Raw genomic sequence first — 20,037 nt, 5'->3', positions numbered from 1 at the left:
GCAGCCAGGCGTGCCCCGTGAATTCTACATATGCCCTGTAGATCAAGTCAAGGTACTGAAACATTGACTGAGTCCACCAAGGTTGTGCCTTTACCACTACTCCAGCATAAATTATGAAACCCGGGAGCCAGTTGGCCCAGGTCCAATCAGGCCTGTGCTTCCTACGTCTCTCCTTTTCCTTCTCATCCTCCTTTTCTAATTCCTTGTTGTCCATATTTCTATTAAAGAGCTCAAACAAATCTACATAATTGTCCCTTCAAATTTTTTCCTTAGTAGCCGGAGTAAGATGATCTCCTAAAGGCATGGCGCGATTTCCAAAAGGTAATGCCTTCCAGAGGACAGAACTGTAACCAGTGTCAGGCACCGAGGGATAAGGCCAACCCCCTACCCCAGATGTTACTCCCATTGGTGCAGGGAATGAAGCTGATGTGTAGGGGGCCATCCAGCTTACAGCCAGTGTGCTAGTACTAGGCAATTGATTGGCCATGGGCACAAACCCATGTGATTCCTGTGATGTATTGTATGATGTGCTACCCTCCCTACTGCCAGGCCAAGCAGCCAAGGTCTGGCAGGTGTCCGGTGCGATCGCCGGCTCACCAGTCACAGTGACTATCATTGGCTCTTGCTCTATCCCACTTGCTGTTGACTGACCAATGCATCTAGGACCTTTTTCTGCTGATGCTCAACTACTGCAGCTGGCCATGCAACCTCCACCATCTGATAGCCTTGCTCTTCCTCCTCATTATGATGTTGAGGAATTGCTATTCAGAGACATAATGGTTCCAATACTTGAAGACATCCATAGCAATTGTAACTTGACACTGAATTTATCTGTTGTTCTCTTAACTTGTCCTGTGTTCTCTTTCCATTATCCTCCATGGATCTGTCTAATGTGCTCTGAAAGGCATCTGCATTGGAAGCCATGAATATATCATGGTTTAAGTGCAACATGATTCATGCAGTACTTTCCACTTTTTAATCAGCTTGCAAGGGGTGGGGGAAAGCCCTGCCTTTGTGGATTTTGCTATGTGGAAAGTGATGCATCTGAAGAGGATTGCTCTTGCTTGAAAGCAAGAATCTCACAAATAAGAATGTTGATTTTCCAAGTGGTTTCTCGGTGAATAATATTTGAATGGAGTTCTTCTAAATTTCATCCTTCACTATTATCATTACCCAAAAATTACTCCAGCTTGGCTGTTCTAGCTCTGCTCACAAAGAATTTTGAGAATTGAAGTTTGGTTGAGAGTTTACCCTATTCAAAGTCCTTAGCTTTCCTCACAGAGCTGTATTACAAAGAATTTCTTGATCCATTATATACATATGCCAACAGAGATTTCCAAGAGCTTAGTGCTTAAGAGTTGATGATCCCCTAAATGTTTAGGTTATAATGTCTGTTGATTGCAAAGTATACATTCACAAAAATATCTTTCTTCCTTTTAAAAAAATTGAGTTGCATTAATTAAACATTTCTTACAGCCCTTAACAGGCGGCTTTAGATTGTAAATGCCCGGAAGCAAGGATTATGAAGATGCTGCAGTAAAAAGCCTGAAACTCTATTTATCATTCAGAAGCTACAGATGTCAAGTAGACTGGCATTAGGTCTAAAAAGATAAAGCCACTGCATTGTCATTTCCCTATTAGCATTATAATACCCTAGAGAAAGTTGAAGCTGGTAGATGCATTATGGATTTATGTAAATTACTTGTCTTATGCTTAGCATTGTGTATGTTCTAGGGGGTTACCCTTTCCCCAAAAAATTTATGAGCAGGTGCATTTGAAATTCTTGCTGTATTGGGTCAAGGCTTTTCTTCAGAACATATATACATTTTTTTGTTAAGTGCAACATTTTTCATTTAAGATGTACATATGATGTTACATTATACTTATGAAAGAGACTAATTGTAAAATGACTATCATCTCTGAAGCTTATTGAAAACACAGATCATTAGTATCAGTCTGTAGAATCTACTATGCTAATAAGGGATATGAAAGTCCCACAGAGTTCTATTGAAAGGATGATATGTGGGTTCTGCTAGTGCATCCTTACAGGTGGACTCCTGTTCTGTGCTTTAGCAGTGACTGTATAGAGAGGTTCAATTCCTCAATATCGAGGGTGAAGAACTCTTAGCAGAGGAGTCTGATGTGGCCAAGGGCAATGAAAACAGCCAAGTTGCAGCGTAGCCACACCATTATATATACTTCAGAGAAATCCTCCCTCAATTAAGAGTTGATGAGTTTGCACGAGAGCCTGGATTTTGACCATCAACTGAAATAAGCCACATGTTAGAATGATACAGAGACCTTCCCCATCTTTTAAATCCCTGTAATGAAGGTTGGATGATCACTCTAACGGTGAACTCAGGTGGTTAGTGCCAGCTGAAATGGGGCTAAAATAGAGCCAATGAGAAATACCGGTAATATCTACATGTTCAGGGAAATCCTGGGATTTGCAGAAGTACCATTTAAAACCAACCAACTTAATACTCGTAGACAAGCTAGAGAAGTACTGTGCATCACATCTGGATGCTGTGGCTGTGCTCAAGGCAAGCATGTGTGAAAGCTGTGGCAAACATCTCTTTTTGTTCCCAGCAGGCAATGTGGTGTGGCATGGAGAAGATGAGGTGGATGGGACATGGGGGAAAGAAAAGAGCCAGCAGTCTTTGCCCCAGTACTACAATCTTGGTCCAAATAGTCAACCTCCTATGGTGGTAAAAGCACAGAGGCATAAACTGTTAGGTCTATAACTGTTCCCCTTGATAGCTAATGGCAGTTTAAGGGATGAGGGTAATTGATTGATTGATTGATTGATTGATTGATTGATTGATTGATTGATTGATTGATTGATTGATTTGATTTGATTTGATTTGATTTGATTTGATTTTTACCCCACCCCTCTAGACAATGTCTACTCGGGGTGGCTTACATAGATAAAAACACTACAGTATAACATGTATAAAATCATTCGAAATACAGTTATAACAATTAGTTCCAAACAACACATTACCAAGATGGCATCCTCAGACCTGTCTTTCTCCCCCTCCCCACTGATATGGTCTTGACTGAAAGTGAATTTAAATCCGGACATCCTCAGACCTATCTTTCTCCCCCTCCCCACTGCTATGGTCTTGATTGAAAGTGAAGTTCTTTTTCCCCGAGAAAGGGGAAAAAAAACATCATAACCTCCAGACACGAAGCATCCACATTATATGTAGTTTTGACTGCATGCTATGTATCAGGAGGTCTATAGTTGCTCAGTACTTCAAAGGTGACTTTAGTTCACCTACACTCTCTCTTGGTCTCCAGCTGCAATGGGGGATAATTATAATACCATCCCACTTTGCAGGGTGAGTATACAGCTGCTGGAGGAGAAGACTTGCCTGGAGGCCTGATGTGACTCATGACGGGCTTGGTTCCCCCTTTCTCCATTCAAAGACATGTTCCCTTCTGGCTGAGAGCGAAATCCCTACCACATTGAATTACTGTGACCAGAGCCAGCAGGGACTCCTTTTTTTTGCTCCCAGGTAGTAATTCAAGGAACGATGTGAAAGGGTTACATGGAAGCTCTCTTGGCCCCTTCATAAGAAGGCCTGTCCACAAAATGATCGTTTAGCTGTGTTTCTCTATATTTTTGATATGGATGTTTTCGTATATTGTAATTTAATGTTTCATTGTTGTTAGTCATTTTCAGCATCTGTAGCAAGCTACACATTTAAGCGATAAATAAATAATTGATAAAGTGATTGCAGACAAAGTAGCAACCTTACTAACTGGCACTACAAACCTTTTTCAAATAAAGTATATTATCATTACACAGTTACAACAGTTCAATACCACTGTAGCCATCATGACTCCATTCTATAGAATCCTGGACTTTGGATATTTGGCAGGTTCTAAGAATTCGCTGCTAGCATGCTGTAAAGTTCTCCACCGAATTGTAGTACAGAATTCTCCATAGCTCACTAAACACCAAATCCTGGGATCCTTAGAAAGGAGCCATGATAGACAGAGTAGTATCAAACTGCTATAACTACAAGGTATAGACAAACCCATGGTAAGCTGTGGCAAGCAGGCTTCATCTCTGTTACAATTTTATCTGGGATAAGATAATTTTTAAATCTAATAAATAAACCTGTGTGGGTTTTTTTGGTGTACTATTGTCCTTTGTGGTATATAATCTTGCTGGGCGCAGCAGGAGGTACAATAGTAGCAACAGTTTAAAGGCAGTGTCTCTCACTGACATACCTTTTCGAAGGTTTTAACAGAACTACCATGACCTGTGGGGGTATCAATTTGTAGGTGTAACTCACATTATTTTTTATGGTGTTCATCTTTCATTATGTGGAGGACTTTTTCTCCTGTATCACTGGCATCCAGCATTGCTCGGGGCCAAAAGATGGTACTTCAGCTGTTGAGCACGCCACCACACAAAATGTGTGACAAATTGCAATGACAGGGTTTTCTTACTTGCCGGCTCGAGATAGAGAAAAAGAAATGTTGACTAGACAACCCCGGAGGATATTTTTAGAAGAGTGCCTCTTACATGTCTTGAAATGTATTTCCTAAGAGTCTTTATTTCTCTCAATTCCCCGTTTGCTTCTATCAATAATATTCTGGTATATTTAACAGAAATTAAATGTCACCTAAGTAGAAAGAAAGGCATATAAAGTTTTCTAATTCTTTCTACTGAAGTTTCCAGTCTTTTCACTAACAGAAACCCCACAAACTTGCATGGAAGATTATAATTCCTTTCCTAAACCCATTCATAGAGGAATCTCATGTACTTCCATGTCTGTGTTATGTGCCGTCAAATTGGAACTGACTTATTGTAGGACTCTCAAGGCAAATGAGATATTTAAGGAGTAGTTTTACCAGTCCCAACTCCATGCTAGTGAGTTTTCATGGTGAACTGGAGATTTGAAATCTGGTCTCATGAGTCCTAATTAGAGATGGGGGTATTCAATCAACCCTGAGTACTCACTGGAAGGACAGATCCTGAAGCTGAGGTTCCAATACTTTGGCCAATTCATGTTGGTTGCTTCGATGACACTGTCCAACCATCTCATCCTGTGTCGTCCCCTTCTCCTCTTGCCTTCACACTTTCCCAACATCAAGGTCTTTTCCAAGGAGTGTTCTCATGAGATGGCCAAAGTATTGAAGCCTCAGCTTCAGGATCTGCCCTTCCAGTGAGCACTCAGGGTTGAGTTCTTTCAAAATGGATAGGTTTGTTCTCTCTATAGTCCAGGAGACTCTCAAGACTCTCCTCCAGCACCACAATTCAAAAGCATCAATTCTTCCTCAGTCTGCCTTTTTTATGGTCCAGCTCTCACTTCCATATATCACTGCTAGAAAAACCATAGCTTTAACTATGCAGACCTTTGTCAGCAAGGTGATGTCTCTGCTTTTTAAGGTGCTGTCTAGGTTTATTGTCACTTTCCTCCCAAAAAACAGTCATCTTTTTATTTTATGACTGCTGTCACCATCTGCAGTGATCAGGGAGCCCAAGAAATCAAAATCTGTCACTGCCTTCATCTCTTCCCCTTCTATTTGCCAGGAGGTGATGGGACCAGTGGCCATGATCTTAGTTTTTTTGATGTTGAACTTCAGACCATTTTTGCACTCTCCTCTTTCACCCTCATTAACATGTTCTTTAATTCCTCCTCACTTTCTGCCAACAGTGTGGTATCAACTGTATATCGGAAGTTGTTGATATTTCTTCCGGCAATCTTAATTCCGTTTTGGGATTCCTCCAGTCCGGCCTTTCGCATGATATATTCTGCATATAAGTTAAATAAGGAGGGAGACAGCCTTGTTGTACTCCTTTCCCAATTTTGAACCAATCAGTTGGTCCATATTCAGTTCTAACTCTTGCTTCCTGTCCCACATATAGATTTCTCAGGAGATAGATAAGGTAGTCAGGCACTCCCATTTCTTTAAGGACTTGCCATAGTTTGTTGTGGTCCACACAGTCAAAGGTTTTTGCATAGTCAATGAAGCAGAACTAGAAGTTTTTCTGGAACTCTCTGGCTTTCTCCATAATCCAGCGCATGTTAGCAATTTGGTCTCTAGTTCCTCTGCCCCTTTGAAATCCAGCTTGCACTTCTGGGAATTATCTGTCCACATACTGCTGAAGCCTACCTTGGAGGATTTTGAGCATAACCTTGCTAGTGTGTGAAATGAGTGCAATTGTACAGTAGTTGGGGCATTCTTTGGCACTGCCGTTCTTTGGGATTGGGATGTAGATTGATCTTTTCCAATCCTCTGGCCACTGCTGAGTTTTCCAAACTTGCTGGTATATTGAGTGTAGCACCTTAACAGCATCATCCTTTAAGACTGGAATGCCATCACCTCCACTAGCCTTGTTGTTAGCCATGCTTTCTAAGGCCCACTTGACTTCACTCTCCAGGATGTCTGGCTCAAGGTCAGCAACCACACTATCTGGGTTATCCGGGACATCCACATCTTTCTGGTATAATTCCTCTGTGTCTTCTTGCCACCTCTTCTTGTCTTGCCACCTCTTCTTAGATTAGGCCTAAGCAGTGCTTAACAGAGGAGAACTAGTATTCTGGGTTTTTTTGCAACCACATTGTACTGTAGATTCGTGTTCAGCTTATGATCTACAACAATTCCAAGGTCCTTCTTGCATGTACTTTTATTGAGCCAAGCATCTCCCATCTTGTAACTGTGCACTTTGGTTTCTTTTTCCTAGGTGTAGACCTTTGCAGTTATCTCTATTAAATTTTATTCTAGTTTTTTTCTCAGGCCCGAGTGGTCTTGGTAGCAAGATAGGCAGGAAAGAAAGAAAGAAAGAAAGAAAGAAAGAAAGAAAGAAAGAAAGAAAGAAAGAAAGAAAGAAAGAAAGAAAGAAATCAATCAATCAATCAATCAATCAATCAATCAATCAATCAATCAATCAATCAATCAATCAATCAATCAATCAACACAGAAACTAAGATGAGTATATGTTGATTCCACTGTGAACAAACTGACCCAATTTCAGCAGTCGGTTAGCAGTCGGATTAGAGTTAAAGTTAAATTTAAATTTCTTATAATTCATAAACCAAATTAAAAGTCCATTGTCTCCACTGAATTAAGCCAACCAACAACCAGAGTACATATGTCACTTTCACTTCTCAGGATTAAAGCTCACAAAAAGGGGGCTTATCATATTTTATTCCAATACACTATATTGGTTGGGACAAAAAAAGAAAAGAAAAGAAAGAAATGCCCCAATGGCAAGAAGCAATGGATTTCTTAGGACAAATTTTTGTCCTAATCTGACTTTTGTCTTTTAAAGGGGGGGTTATACAGGAAATGGCTGAAACCCCTGAGACAGGACTCATGGCTACTCGCTCTTTATGAGACACCAGGCAAAATCATTTTGCACAACTTTCTACCCAGCTTAATTTGTATTGAATACTGGAAATGTATAATTTCTACTAATTAAAAGCTCCATATCCCTTAATTTTTGGTTCTGAAACTCCCTGGGATTCCCTTTTCTGCTGGAGAAGCCTTCGTGAGTGTCTGGAAAGGGAGGAGCCTTTAAAAGTTTTTAAAAAACTGCCACTAAATTGCTGCTGCCAGGATCAGGACTGCTGTAACCCATCCAGCAGCAATTTACGATATTTAAAGGCTCCTTCTGCCTATCCTGTGAACCCCCCAAAGGCTTTGCCAGGGCAAAAGGGAGCTCAAGGGAGCCTTGGAACCTAAAATAGGAGAATATGAAGCTTTTAATTAGTGTAAATTAAACATTTCCAGCACCCAAGGCAGATTTCACCAGGCACAAAGTTACACAGCAGGATTTTCTTCAGTGCCTCACTTGTCTGTCTAATTCTGCATGAATTCCATAAGAGTACATGAAATACTGAGTCCTGCTATATGAAGGTTAAAATATAGTAGAAATACAATGAGAAGGGCAAAAACTGTGAGCGTTCACTCGGAGGCCGCACCCATTCTGAGGCAGGCCAAGGGAGGCAGGCTGTTGCCTCTGAGTGGGCACCTCCCAGAGAAGGCGGGGCTTTTAAGTGCCAACAAACAAACTGACATGAACTGAGGAACCAGCAGTTCATGCCCATCTCTAGGGGAGACAAGCTTTGAAGTGGGGAGTGGAAATGTGCAAGAAAAAAAGAGATTTCACAAGAAGCTACATTATGAATTGAATGTTTGTGATTGCCAAGGGAACAACTTCCAAAAATCAGGGTGGGATATGCTTAATTTCTTCTGAGCCCTCAAAAATCACTTATGGGAAAATAAGGGCAATTAACAGCATTTGTACTAGGAAAGCATTATAAAAATTAATAATAGATCAGCATTAATTTTGTTACTTTTACTTAATGTTCTCTTGGCCAGGTTGTAAATGGATGCATTCAGAAAGGAAAAGTCAGGCACGCAACACCACGATAGTCTAATTTGAGTCTAGGCAAAGCGAGAGGAATAAAAGCATTCGGTGGCCAGAAAATGCATTAGTACGGTGTTATGAGAAAGCACTAAGCTCTGATCCAAGACCATCTGGAATAAAAGCAGAGGCTCTTTCGAACACCTAAATGTAACTAATTGGATATACAATTACAAAAGTACGGCAAGCATGTTTGACATGAGCATATGCGTTCTTCTCCTATAGATTCCTGGAAGACAATGTAGAATAGAAGTCTTCACATCAGACTGCAGTCTATGTAGAATTTATACATGGGAGGGATATTTAAAGCAGAGCAGGCAGGCAAGAAGAGGTGCTGAGTTCTTTCAATGACTGTATTCATCCTTATCAGAAGGGGGGAAAATGTTTCTCCCTCACTGGAGCCCTACCAAGAAACAAATTATGGGGAGGAAGGAGTTTCAGGGCACAAGACACACTCTGCTATAGGAATTCAGCAATAACCTGCTTCTAAGGCACATATTCTGGGACAAGCTTTTCACAGTGCTCTTTTGAAACTATATTTATAGATAGGTTTTATGATCCAAAAATCAATATTGTACAATTGACATTAAAGATAATAACCCAGATGTAATTCTTTGAACTAATACTGCCTTACAAGGATTACACAGAAAGAACACCTCAGCAAATGTCAAAATAAAAATCCTTTCACCACCAAAGCAATCAAATTTCAATGTATTAGAATACTTTAATGACTTCTGAGTAATTTGCATACAATTTAATAATACATAGAAAATTCAATATCTTTCTATTGGGCCTTTTACTCATATAGCAGTTTCCCTCAAATGTGGTTTTCAGATGTCATTTGAACATCAGCTCCCAGAAACCACACACAAAATGGCTCACAGTCAGAGAGGTTGGGAAGTTGTACTCCAGCATCTGGGGAACTACTTTTGTCCTTCAACCTACTTCTACTTGCGTGACGGACAAACGTTCAAGAGTCAATCCAAGATTGGACTCAATAACTGAGCAATGTTTCTGGGAGTTCAGGTTTTTCCCAAGGACTTTGCAGTTTGCAAAAGTCTATTTCGATGAAAAAGGCAAATTCATGAAATTATTCCAGGAGCCAATTCATATCTGAGCCTGAGAAGAATTCTCAGCTTCTTTGGCTGATGGAGACAGAAAACTATACAAGTAAAGGAATAAATGCCAGGAATCCCTTTTGTTTGGAGCTTTGCTTTAGAATTTTTCTTTGCCAGGAGTTTTAATTTGCTTCTGCAGAGTATATACACTGTAGCTGAGAATGTAGCACCATGGATGGCCCTATAGCTGGGGATTTGCAGTGATCCCTGGCTAACAAAGCTCTAGTCCTATCAAAGAAGACAACAAGGAGGCTGAGTGCAACTTTGCTCATTTTGCTTTTACGTGAGCTTTTAGTTGGCCTTCTTCTGAGCCAACATAGCTTGGATTATTACTTCAAGAAAATAATCCTTGTGTAACTGTAGGAATGTAAAACATAGACCTGGTTTTATTCTTTTTCTAGTTATATAGAGAGGAATGTGGTGACGCTGCAGGTTAAATCGCAAAAGCCTCTGAGCTGCAAGATCAGAAGACCTGCAGTCATAAGATCGAATCCACGTGACGGAGTAAGCCCCCATCGCTTGTCCCAGCTCTTGCCAACCTAGTGGTTCGAAAGCATGCAAATGCGAGTAGATAAATAGGTACCACCATGGTGGGAAGGTAATGGCGTTCCGTGTCTAGTTGTGCTGGCCACGTAACCACGGAAGATTGTCTTCAGACAAACGCTAGCTCTATGGGTTGGAAACAGAGATGAGCACCGCCCCCTAGAGTCAGACACGACTGGACAAATTGTCAAGGGGAACCTTTACCTTTACCTATTAGTTATATAGAACTTCCCTGTCTTTATGCATTTTATACATTTGCCTCTCACCTTGTGTCCGTATAAGGGGTTCCCACAAATCCATAAACACAATAAACACTACCAGTTAGATATCACTGAACTGACATGCTCATTCTTGGTGTATCTTGCTTCACTTCCTGAGATCATAGAGAAGCAATGTATGATCACTACGCCCCTTCAGATTTCAGAGTTTCCCAGCAGAAAAAAATGAGAAAATAAGGAAGTACAGTGGTGCCTTGATTTACAAACTTAATCCGTCCCAGAAGATGTTTGTAAGTCAAAACGTTCATAAGTCAAGTCAGCATTTCCCATTGAAATGCATGGGAACGGGATTAATCCATTCCAGCATTTAAAAAAAAATTACCAAAATACAGTGGACCGTATTGGAACGGTGGCTGCAGGTCGAAAAGTCTGTAGGTCGAGTCTCCATTGACGTACAATGCATTATAAACCAATTAATCCCATAAGCAGCCATTTTTGTTCCATTTTTGTTCCATTTTGGGTTTTTTTTCTGGTCTGTAGGTTGATTCTCTGGCTGCAAGTCAATCCCCCCTGCAACAAAACAAAAACTTTTTTAAAAAGCAGCACCTTATCAGTCTGAAGCCTCTGAAGCCTCCCGGGCTTCCACCAGTGCTGTGACCACCACGGCCGGGAGGCCTGAGCCTGGCCAGTGTGCTTTGGCCGCTCTGCTCCCAGCTCACTTCCTCCTCGCCAACCTCCATGGACCAATGCCGCCGCTGTTGCCTGACTCCGGCTCCAGCACCAGAACCGGCACCAGTGGCTGCTCGCCAGGGTGGCCACGTCAGTCCTTTGTGCTCCTCGCCACCCTCCACGGGCCAATGGTGGGAAATTCAAATGGTGGAGGGTGGCGAGGAGGAGGTGAGCTGGGAGGCGAGCGGCCAAAGTAACCTGGCAAGACTCAACCCTCCCGACACTCTTCCACATTCGCAAGTCAAAGCAAAATTTTGCAAACGGAGCTGTTCATAAGTCAAAATGTTCATATGTCAGGGCGTTCATAAATCAAGGCACCACTGTAATAAAGACTGGATCAGTGACATTGTAATAAGATACATAATGAGATTATTTGGATTGGGGCTTGGTACGGGTATGCTTCCTTTATACATGACATAGATTTTTAAAAATCCAAAATAGAAAACAAAAAAGGAAGCAACAGCAAATGCACAATCAAAAAGAGGGCAAATCAGGGTACATATTTACATATTCTAATTTATGGATTCTATCCAGATTTAGCCATGCCTCAGGTTGCTCCACTGAAACAGGGACCTTTCATTCTTGCCAAGTAGGGTCACCAAATCCCCCAGCTTCTGTCACAATTCGTAAAAAGGGACATCAATTTACTAAGCATTGTTGCACAATAACAATATTAACAAATTCTTTCATACAGATTCCACACATCTAGAGGATATTAACTACACTCAAATCCACATTATTCCATAAGATTGCAAATCTGACCCCTGACAGAGGTTAACATTATCAGCATCTTACCCTTTTTAGCAGTAAGTGGCTTCAGGATCTGATCTGAAGTAAAAGTAATCAAACCTGGGCCTTGCTACTAAAAAGTGTAATCAGGATGCAAGCCTTGAGCATGGCATATACCCCACAATTTAATTTTAATAAATCTACCCTAAATGGGAGTAACTCTGGATCCAATGCATTAGGCACAAATGGAAATGTGGCAGAAGAAGTGCTACAGTTTATATCAATGCACCTCCATAATGGGGGAAGATGATGCGTGTGAGTGGAGTGGACAGCCCTTGAAATAGAAGCGGATTTCAAACGGGGAATTGGCGGTGTGGTGGATACGGTAACATAGTAGGATTCAGGAGACCAGCGATCAAATCTCCAGTTGGCCATGAAAACCATATAAAGAAGGAACATCACCAAAAAGATTATGGATATTTTCTTTCGAAGGTGGGCCTTGTACTAAGCTGAACTACAAGCACACTAAAGTCAACAAGGAATGAAGATAGGAAGCTACTTTATACTGAGAGAGACTGTTATACCATCTAATCCAGTGCTGTCAATCCTGTTTGGTAGCAGCCCAGGAGGCTTCCCAGCAGGATTCTTTTCAAGCCCCACTGAGATATCCTGATATTTCTTGGAGGGCTTCCATCCCAGTGCTAAATAAGCCCAAACCTGTTTAGAAGCCAGAATCAGACAATATTACTGCGTTCACAGTTGCATGGTGGTGCATAATGTACTCAGTGTGGTGTGGTGAATAGAGTGACACATTAGGACTAGAGATGGGAGTATCCGTATTCGTACATGAATACAAATATCCCCACGCAGGTGGAAATAATGAGGGTATGGCCCTATGGGGCTAGACTGTCCACTCAAGATTTCGCTGCTGCCACTGGCTCCATGGAGCCTTCCTATCGTGCTGTTCTCCACTCTCCGACCTGGCAGAGAGGCTTGTCATCCCATCTCCTGCCAGGAGTGGGTAATCAACTGCAGACAACAGCACGAGGCAGTGGAAGACAGGAGGGCCTGGTGTGCTCTGGTCCATGGGGTAACGAAGAGTCGGACATGACTTAAAGACTATACAACAATAACAAGGCCTAATCTTTAATACTTTGTCCAGTTCGGGACATCATACTTTAAGAAAGATGGAAACCATGGCTTTTTTGGACATGTCCCAATATGTTAATGGCCCCACACACATGGGTGGCCACAGTTTGGACCTAGTTTTCTCCACTGAGCAGAGAGAGCATGGCCCGATGGTGACTGACTATCACCTGATAAAGTGCAATCTCACAATAGCCCTCCTTCCCCGTGGGGAGCAGAGATCTATTTTCATGGTCTGCCCTTGCAGTCTACTGGATCCTATTAGATTCCAAAATGCCATGTGTGGGATTCCAATTGACCTGGCTGGCGCTCCTGTCGAAGCCCTGGTGGATGGCTGGTAAGCTACCGCCGTCAGGGCTATAGACACGATTGCTCCTAAATGCCCTCTGTGCTGCAGAGCCTGACCAGTACCTTGGTTTAACCAGCAGCTGAGGGGTATGAAGCGGAATAGGAGAAGGCTAGAGAGTGTTTGGAGGCAGAACCTGCTGGAAAATAACTTAAAAGCTGCTAAAGTCACATCTAACCTCTATCTTGCTAAGGTAGAAGCTGCTAGGAAAGCCTACTTCACTGTCCAGATAAAAGAAGCATCCAATCAGCAGGTGGAACTTTTCCGTACAGTACGTGATCTATCTGGAATTGACCACAAGGACTGGCCTCTATCTAGCATTTCTTGTGACCAATTTGCAGCATTTTTAAAATCAAAAGTGGAGGCCATCCACCGGAATCTTGCACCCTATTTAAAAACAGTAGATTGAACTGAGACATCCAGGACAGTGCCTTCTCCATTGATAATTACTCAGTTTCAACGTGTGATGTCCACAGAGGTGGACAAGGTCCTTGATCGCTGCCGAGCCACCACCTCCTCACTTGACCCTTGCCCAGCCTAATCAAAGCTGCCAGGCCAGTGATAACTGAATGGGCCACTGAAATAATAAGTGGGTCTCTTGACAGTGGACAGCATTGCAAATTATAGGCCCATCACCAATGTTTCTTTTCTCAGCAAGGTAGTTGAGCGGGTGGTGGTTGACCAGATTCCGGCCCTCTTGGATGAAACTGATACCCTGGATCCATTTCAGTCAGGCTTCAGGCCGCTACATGGTATGGAAATGTCATTGGTTGCCCTGCTGAATGACCTACTTAGGGAGGCCAATGGGGCAAAATGTCCTTGCTTGTCCTCCTTGATATCTCAGCCACCTTTGATACCGTCGACCATAGTATCCTCCTGGGGAGGCTCTCTGAGTTGGGGATTGGTGGTCTTGCTCTCACTTGGCTCCAGTCCTTCTTGGAGGGCCATCCTCAGAGAGTGTAGCTTGGGGAGAATGTATTGGCCCCATCCTCCCTCAGTTGCGGGGTTCCACAAGGTTCGATAATCTCCCCAATGCTGTTTAACATCTATATAAGGCTGTTGGGAGCAGGTCATCCAAGGATGTGGAGCTTCATGTCACCAATATGCTGATGACACCACTCTACGTCTCCTTTTTTCCATCTGCAGTGGATGCTGTTCTGTCCCTTGGGTGCTGCTTGGAGGCCGTTCTGCAATGGATGCAGTCGAATGGACTAAGGTTGACCCTGGATAAGACGGAGGTCCTGCAGGTGGGAGCCCCTGATGTCAGTGGTTTGGGGAACTCCCTCACTTTTAGGAGGGTGACTTTCACCACAAAGAATTCAGTCCACAGTCTGGGAGTCCATCTTGACCCAGCGCTTATCATGGAGACCCAGGTAATGTCCATGGTTCAGTCTGCCCACTTACATCTTCAGCAAATCACCCAGCTGCATCCCTATCTAGAGACGGGAGCACTCACCATGCTGGTCCATGCACTCGTCTGAAGAATAGACTACTGTAACGGTCTCTACATGGGAATTCCTTTGAGACTGATGCGGAAGCTCCAGATGGTCCAGAACACGGTGGCCAGGCTATTAACAGGGTTGAAAAGATTTCCCCATATTTCCCCCACTCTGGCCACCTTACACTGACTACCTATTCACTTCCGCATTGATTTCAAGGTGTTAACCATTACATATAAAGCCCTTAACGGTTTAGGACCTTGATACCTGGCAGAGCTTCTTCTTCCGCCCAGTTCTACCCATATTACGCGCGCCAATCAGGCTGGGTGGCTGAGGGGTCTGATGCCAAGAGAAGCCCGGTGGGAAAAAAACAGAAATTGGGCCTTCTCAACAGTGGCCCCTTCGCTTTGGAACAACTTACCTGCTGAGATCCGCCTGGCTCCCTCACTGAGGGCTTTCAAGACTAACTTGAAAACATGGCTATACAGGCAGGCCTTCCCTACAGCCATTACCTAGTCTGTCTCCTTTTTTCCTCTTTTTCTTTTCTCTCCTTCTTCTTCTTCCTCTTCTTTCCCCCCGTTTTCTTTTTCCTTTCCCGACTTGGATTAATCTGGATTTGATCTTAGTTTATTTTTATATTATATGTAAACTGCCCAGAGTAGACCTATTCTAGATGGGTGGTATATAAACGAACGAACGAACGAACGAACGAACGAACGAACGAACGAACGAACGAACGAACGAACGAACGAACGAACGAACGAACGAACGAACGAACGAACGAACGAACGAATGAATGAATGCTGACAAAGAGGAACAAGTTTAGATGAGGACAAGGATGATCAGGGGACTAGAAAACAAGTCCTCTGATTAAAGATGGAAAGAACCGGGCATATTTTGCTTTGAGTAAAAAAGACTGGGAGAAGATGTCATAGCACTTTTCAAATACTTGAAAGGTTATCATACAGAGGACGAAGTGGGATCTATTCTCAGTCATCCCAGAATGCAAGGCACATGATAATAGGCTCAAGTTATAGGAAGTCAGACGCAGCTGAGTATCAAGAAACACTTCCTAACCTTTATAGCTGTAGGATGATGGAGCCAGTTACCTCATGAGGTGTGGAGTGCTCCAACACTGGAGACATGCAAGAGAAAGTTATACAGCCACCAATCATGTACGTATATTTGAACTTGGATTCCTGCACTGAGTGGGAGGTTAAACTCAATGGTCCCTTCAAACTACTTTTTTAAAAAATTCGATGACTGCTGCCTTCAACGGTTTTAAAAGGACAAGATCAGGAGAAGGTGCCATCAATGGCTTTAAGTCATATAACCCTAGACTTAAAGAATTGTAGAGCTGGAAAGGACCCCAAGGACCATCAAGTTCTGTCACCTGCAGGAAATATACACACTTGAATACTTAGATGTGACCATCCAACCTCTGCTTAAAATTCTCAAGTGAAGAAAAGTACATCATCCTATGTGGCAGTTGATTGTCAAAGGGCTCTCGCTGTTAGAAAATTCTTACTAATGTTCAGTCAAAAGCTCCTTTCCTGTAGCTTAAATCCATCACTTCCTATCCTCTTGAGCTGCAAAAGACAAGCGTGTTCCATCTTCCATATGACAGTCCTTCAACTACTTGAGGATGTCTATCATATCAACTGTCTGAAAAGATATGAAAAATATTCACTTGTTCCAATAGCAAAGTATCAGTATATGTCTCTACATGAGTAGCTGGAGTGCAAAAGTAAAGTAGTAGATAGTCCTGCATGTGGGCTTCCTACATGTAAGTGATTGACAAGAAGGGCTATTGGCAAAGTTTACATTGCCAACATCTTAATTTGTCCTGATCCTATGATTTTGGCTTCTCTGTGTCTTGTGTTAAGTTCATCCTGCAAACAGCATTTTATGGGCTCAGTCATCAGGAAGGAGAAACAGAGATTCCTAAAAGTCAAGAACTGTTCCCAATTTTCATTGAAGCAGGATGACATCATTTCAAAGAAAGTCTGGCATAGTCTTTGGTGGGTATAAAAAAGCCTGGTAATTTTTAATTAAAACACTTCATTGCAGAGGAAAAGCCAATGAATGGATTTTATTTACTTTTGGCATCAGCTAATGTCTTGGTTTGGAGGACATGAGGCAGCTTTTAGGTTATTTCTTTAAATTACATACTCTAAGAGGAATGCTTAGCAAATATGCTTGCTTAATTAGCATGCACTTGAACTCAAAGCATAAATACACAGTATAAAGCAAATCAACTTTTAAAAAAAGCACAGTTCAAGAGGTGAGAAGCATCTTTCTCCATATTATTTGTTAATCCAATGAACAGTGATGTCAGTGGCGTTTCCAATAATTATTCAGAAGTACTCATTTTTTCATGACCTGGACTATAGTTTTCTTGCATGCCATAAGTTAATCTCTTGCTAGCAGCTTCAGCTTGTACCTCCTAAATAGGCAGACTTTTATCTCTACTTGTGTGTTCTGTGCTGTCAAGTTGGAACCGATTTACAACAATCCTAATAGGGCTTTCAAGGTAACCCGGATATTTAAGGAGTATCTGGAAGATGAGTCATGGCAACTGGACTTGTTGGGTTGAAAGGTTTTCCTATTCATCCGAGTAGCTTCTTCAGTCTGAGGAGAGTTGGCAGGGGATCCCTGATACATCCTCCACATTGATTTTACTCCCCCCTGGTCTGAATAGGCTTGTTATATCAGAAATCTCCTACCAACTCTCTTCAGACTGAAGAAGCTACTTGGATGAGTAGTGAAATGCTTCAACCTAACAAGGAATAAGTCGAGTTGCCATGACTCAACTTCTAGATAACCTTACCAGGATGACTGAGAATCTTCACAGATATTTAAGAAGTGGTTTAACAGTTCCACTTTCCGAGTGAGTTTCTATGGCCAAGTGGGATTTAAACCCTGAGTCCTAGTCTTTCACTCTGTCCACTGCACAACACTGGGAATCTAATTCTTGAATTAAACTTTTCTAAATAGTAGAAGTGTCCTAATCATAGAAGTTGTTTTACAATGGTGGCTTTTTCTCCCGTTAGGAGCATAGTAGCAGAATATAAACAAGCTTCTCAGAAAAAGTAGAGACTCTGTTTCTACCATGGCGAAGATCCAAATATTTTAGCAGCATGATTGGTAGGACATAAGACATGAAATGTTGAGAACCATTGTGGGATGAAACAATGTTCAGAACTAAGGGCCACCCAGTGGTTCCATGTCACCTTTAAATCCGTGGCTTCAGATATATAGTTATAACCCTGGTAGAATTACCTTCCAGTTACTCTTATATTTTTCAGGAGTTAAACAGAAAGGCTGGCAATGTATATATATGGTGTGTGCTATGCATAACAAATTCATACTGTAATATATTTATTTAACTAGTCTTTAATTATTATACACTGCCTCATTGCTGACAAATTTTTTTACATTTCTTTACTTTGTTCTCTTCTATGCAATATTGTTCAACTTTCCATCAAAGCGAGATCATTTAGTGTCTCGTGAGGATATTGAAAATTATGTTCATATTTCATCTCACATTAAGTTGTGATGCGAGAGTTTGACTTTGCTGATTCACCCAGAGGAAGGACATTTAGTTGGCACACAGAAATCTCAGAAAGCAGTGTGGCTTGTCATCTGCTATTCATGACAAGCAAGCTTCCTCTTGCTGTGTCACAATAAAAAAACCATCTAGAGTTGGGAATGCATATAAAAGACACCCTAGCTGGATTTAAGAACTAGAATTTGTGGGAGAAAAGGATGGACAAAACCTAAATACTGTGTACATGGGGAATATTCTAAAAGATTACTTACCAGCACCAACTGAACCCTGATTAGATACCGATACCAACACTGTGGAGGTCACAAAAAAGTGCTTATATGCCTTTATAGCAATTATAATGGAGAATTTAAACAAATTGTTTTTAGTTCACTTGTATGGCATTAGAATCCTCAGCAGTCCTCCTTCCTTGCCTCTCTCTTTTTGTTTGCTTTCTCTTGTTTGTTGTTTTCATTTATATGCCACCCCATAATGCTAGAGTACTCTCGGGGCAGTTTACAATATAATTATGCAAGCAACAGCTTTGCCCCCAGTAAGCTGGGTACTCATTTTACTATCCTCGGGGTGATGCAAGCCTGAGTCAACCTTGAGTCAGCTACCTGAACCTATCGGAATCAAACTCAGGGCGTAACCCCGTATCAATGGATCTGATATTCATTTGCGAGATCCAAAGTATCTCTCATATTAACATGCCAGCTCTGCAGTTCTAAGGTGATGATGATGAATATCCTCCAAATGAACCTGAGACAACGGCAGGACTCAAAGAAGAACACCTGCAGAAGATCTCAACGTTCTAGTAGAGAAGCAGACTCAATGCAAGACATTGATATCTATGAGGCATTCAAGGCCCAAAACAGCAGAGGTGAAACCTAAGGGCTACAAGAGGTTGAGGAAAGAAGTTGAGTAACTGGTGAATGGAAGAGCTACATTAGTTTTACAAATGATGTTATCCTCAGTCCCCTGATCTGTTCTGTAATCAGGGTATAGTAATCAGGTCTAACAGTCTCTTTGTCCTTTTGGAGACACTTCAACTGATATTTGTCTGGGTCTGTGTTGGTAACTCAAGTGTTTCAAGTTCTCTATGAAGATCCTGCTCCTGTGAATAAAGAAAGGCAAAGTAACAAGATCAGGTCATAGACTGAATGATGCCATTGAAAAGAAGAGCACCAGCCACAGTATGCAGAGCTGGGCACTTTGTTTTTATCTTTATTTCCCTCCATTTTTCCATATGCTACAAGACAGTCTCTATCAGTTTCTAAAGCCAGACGGTGCAGCTCATAAGAAATAAGTGAAGGACTTTAAAAAGGCAGTGGGCATAGCCATCTTTGAATAATTCTTAAAAGGGCAAGACAAGGAGCCTAGGCTTCTACATTTTATGTTCCTTCTCTTTCCCCAAGCCGCCTTCTTTCCTGGAACTGAAACCAGTGGTGTTGCTGCAAGATTTTGATGATTTAATCAAAGTTTTTGCAGCACCAAAGGCAAGGGAAGCTCATTTTTATGGTAAAGAGCATAATCTCCCTCATCTTCCTTAGTTTTTTCCCCTCTTTCCCCACTTCGAATCACAAGGAATCAATGGGTGTGCTGCTTCTGGGTTCTTTGCTCTACCACCTCGCTGGCCTCCAAAACACACAAAGGACCCCATTCAGTTTGTTTTATATATATGTCCAAAGACAGCATACCTCCATACTGTGGAGCATTATGCTGGAACAACAAAATAAAACTAATTATTCTCTCTCCACCCCCCCACCTTTTAACAGTTCATTCCCAATATTCCTGTCAGACTCTCAGTCTGCCTTCTACCTACTGCCA

This window comes from Pogona vitticeps, chromosome 3 (genome assembly GCF_051106095.1).
Source record: "Pogona vitticeps strain Pit_001003342236 chromosome 3, PviZW2.1, whole genome shotgun sequence".
Lineage (NCBI taxonomy): Eukaryota > Metazoa > Chordata > Lepidosauria > Squamata > Agamidae > Pogona > Pogona vitticeps.
The sequence above is the reverse complement of the archived record's forward strand: the minus strand, read 5'-3'. Positions refer to the sequence as shown.